This window comes from Brachycentrus maculatus, unplaced genomic scaffold (assembly GCF_059751285.1).
Source record: "Brachycentrus maculatus isolate JH-2025_06_01 unplaced genomic scaffold, ASM5975128v1 h1tg002136l, whole genome shotgun sequence".
NCBI classification, from domain to species: domain Eukaryota; kingdom Metazoa; phylum Arthropoda; class Insecta; order Trichoptera; family Brachycentridae; genus Brachycentrus; species Brachycentrus maculatus.
The window spans coordinates 24387-28239 of NW_028282659.1; the positions used below are offsets into that span (position 1 = coordinate 24387).

Here is a 3853-nt window from a genome sequence, read left to right on the forward strand (position 1 = left end):
GGAGCAGTCTTGCCATTCCTAAAGGCTGCGTCTATTAGTAAAAAGAGTTGGGAAGCTCGGCATACAGGCATTAAAATAGTGCAGCAAATTGCCATACTGATGGGGTGTTCGATTCTACCCTACTTAAAGCAGCTGGTCGACACGATAAAGCATGGACTCGACGACTCGCAGAAAAAGGTCAAATCAATTACCGCTCTGGCAATAGCATCATTAGCTGAAGCATCTTCGCCATATGGGATTGAAGCCTTTGATGATGTGCTCATTCCACTGTGGAAAAGAATAAACTAGTATCGCGACAAGTCCCTCGGCGCGTTCCTCAAGGCAATCGGCTATATAATTCCTCTCATGGATGCCAAACATTGCTCACAGTATACAAAGTCAGTCCTACCAACAATAATCCGGCAATTCGATAACCCCGAGGACGAAATGCGTAAAATAGTACTCAAAGTATTAAAGCAAATCGTTGGCTGCAACGGCCTTGATGTGAGTTACATTCGATAAGAAATACTAAATGATTTTTTCAAATGTTTTTGGGTCAGGAGAATGGCCATCGAAAAGAGAAACTACAAGCAGCTTATTGAGACTACTGTTGAGTTAGGAAACAAGGTAGGAGTCATTGAAATCGTTTAACGGATCTTCAAAGGACTCAAAGATTAAAATTAAGCATATCGGAAAATGGTGATGGAGGGCATCGAGCAAATACTATCTACGCCCAATGGCTCGGATATCAGTCATGCTCTTGAGACATTTAGAAACTAACTTATGGATGCAACCCTCACGGCATTTCATGAGCAAACTACGGACGATGCAACAATTCTCAACGGATTTGGAGCTATTGTCAATGCTCTTGGCCTGCGCGCAAAGCCATACTTCGTACAGATAGTAGGCACAATTAACTGGCGACTCAATCATAAGAGCATACGAATACGCCAGCAGGCTGCTGATTTAGTGTCAAAAATTGCAAACTGCATGAAGGTCTGCGGATAAGAAACTAGGCTCGGAAGACTTGGATTGAACTTGAATGAATGCCTTCGTTAGGAGTACCCAGAAGTACTGGGGAGTATTTTAGGGGCGCTCAAGATGATCGTCATCGAAGTTGGAATGGCCAAGATGACTCCTCCTATAAAGGACCTATTGCCACGGCTCACTCCCATTCTGAAAAATAGAAACGATAAGGTCCAATAAAACTGCATAGAGCTCGTTGGCAGAATTGCAGACAAGGGTTCAGATGAGGTTTCCCCTAAAGAATGGATGCGCATTTGTTTCGACCTGCTTGAACTGCTGAAGGCTCATAAGAGAAGCATTCGCAGAGCAGCAGTAGTCACATTCGGACACATTGCAAAGGCTATCGGCCCTCAAGATGTGCTCGTTACTCTGCTGAACAACTTAAAGGTCCAATAGAGACAACTAAGAATTTGCACAACCGTGGCCATAGCAATTGTCTCATAGTCCTGTGGCCCCTTCACGGTGCTACCTGCCTTGATGAACGAATATCGGGTTCAATAATTAAATGTCCAAAACGGTGTGCTCAAGAGTTTAGCCTTCATGTTCGAATACATCGGCTAGATGGCTAAGGATTACATCTATGCTGTTACTCCGCTCTTGGAGGATGCTCTCACTGACAGAGATTTAGTACATAGACAGACCGCAGCCGCAGCTATAAAGCATTTGGCACTAGGAGTTCAAGGCTTTGGGAATGAAGACGCTTTGATACACTTGCTCAACTACGTTTGGCCGAACATTTTCGAGACGAGTCCCCATATAGTTAATGCCGTCCTCGAAGCTATCGAAGCGATAAAGCTATCAGTGGGTCCAGGAACAGTGTTAATGTACGTGATCCAAGGACTCTGGCATCCTGCCCGACGCGTACGGCATGTCTATTGGAGAATCTATAACATGCTCTACGTGGGGAGCCAAGACAGCTTGGTGCCATTTCAGCCTTTACTAAAAGACGACGCGCATAATCATTATGGTCAATCAGAGCTGATGATGAGTCTATGAATAATCTGTTGCGACGCCTAACCCACACATAATGAAACATACTTGAATTGCTTTGATAGTTAAATATTGTTAATAAGAATATAAGAATATACAGATACCCTGATCGATAACTAATTGAATGTACAGGAGTTCCAATAACACTTATGGCTCGCACTATCGCGGGCGTTCGGTCAACTATCGTGGCACATCTGCAATTAGCACCAAGCCCTAGGGGCTAGAGAATTTAACGAATACATGCTATATATCTGCAGTTTTGCAAGTCCTATTCCTAATCATCCCTGAGAACATTAACCAGAAGAACTGCAGAATCACGGAGCTCTTCTTCCAACTCAAGTCCTCCAAGACCACCAGCAACTACAAGCTCTTTAAGCGAGCAGTCGAAAAAGAGATATAGATAGTCCAAGGCAACGATCAGCAAGACGCCCAGTAGTTCCTCATCGGCCTGCTTGAAACTCTCAGCAAGGAAAACTCCCTCGGGCTCAAAAAGTAAGGGCCTATCCGCCTCGACTATAACGATAAATTCGATATCGTGCAGAACCACAAACTCTTCGTGAATGAAATGCTCAAAATAGAAAACAGTAAGATAATTGAACTGTTCTCAGCTGAACTGGTGCGCAGGTTCAAATGCGATCGAAACCATGAGAAATTCAAATATGAAAGATATCAATGCTTGTCTCTGAGCTTCCCAAATACTAGATCTTCCTCGTCGTATCTATACTCGAGTTCCCAGTCCTCAATCGAGTTGAAGTAGCTGCTGAAGAACGAAATGCAGTCGCAACCCATCAGCGGCTTGCTCTGCGAGAAATGCAAGCGGAACACCGACTTCAACCAGGAGACATTCTTTTATACAACTCCCAACTTCCTGTTCCTGCACTTGGCACGATTCAAACAGGGCTCCTACTCGAATGAGAAGATCAACACCACAATCGAATTCGATGAGTTTCTCGATATCTTCGACCAGAGCAGGAAGATCAGCGTAAAATACAGGCTCAAGGCAACAGTAAACCATTATGGGACACTCAACAGGGGTCACTACTTTACAGAGCTAAGATGGAGCGACGGCAACTGGTATTAGATCAATGACTAATCGGTCAGGAGTTCCACGCTGCACACCCAAGGGAACCAGTCAAAGTACGTGTATATCATGTGTTATGAAAAAATCCAATGATACAGTTCTCCCCCAACTAGTAATATGATATTTATTATTGCAGTCGATCCGCCAAATATCACGTCTATTACAATCATTTATATTTATTATATCGCAAAAGAACTATTTGCAGGATATGAATATGGCCTGCAATCAAATATATCACATAATGGGAGCAACACCAGACTTATTGCAGATTGTCAGTGACCAATCACACATATAATTGTTGCGATTTCGTTGCTAGCAGATTTATACAGGATTCAAATCAGGATGATTTAAATTAAATACCTTGGCAATCAAATAAGCAACCACCATGAAAGTGAAGATTAGGGAGGAATACGAATTATCATGCATTCTAGTAAGAATGTCTTGATTTATCTGTAGCTATTCATAGATTTCTGTCAGGGTAGTTTCAATATAAATTACTCCCCCACATAAAGGCCGATGGAGGCCTGAACAATTTGATTTATTGTGGATATCCTATCCCTTCCATTGTTTGAGTTTATGCAATGTAAACATGAGGGGCACTGCGGAAGGGGTGAATGAGTATTTAAAATTATATTTAAAAAACTCTCTTATGAATCAACATTATTTAAATTTTACTCAGTTTTGCAATACCACAAGGGGTTGGGGTTGGGGTTGGGGTTGGGGTTGGGGTTGGGGTTGGGGTTGGGGTTGGGGTTGGGGTTGGGGTTGGGGTTGGGA

The 3853-nt window shown here is 43.0% G+C and overlaps 1 pseudogene; it reads left to right on the forward strand.

Moving 5' to 3' along the window:
* LOC148298359 (splicing factor 3B subunit 1 pseudogene) lies at positions 1–1977 on the forward strand (annotated as a pseudogene).
* The last annotated feature ends 1876 nt before the right edge of the window (positions 1978–3853 follow it).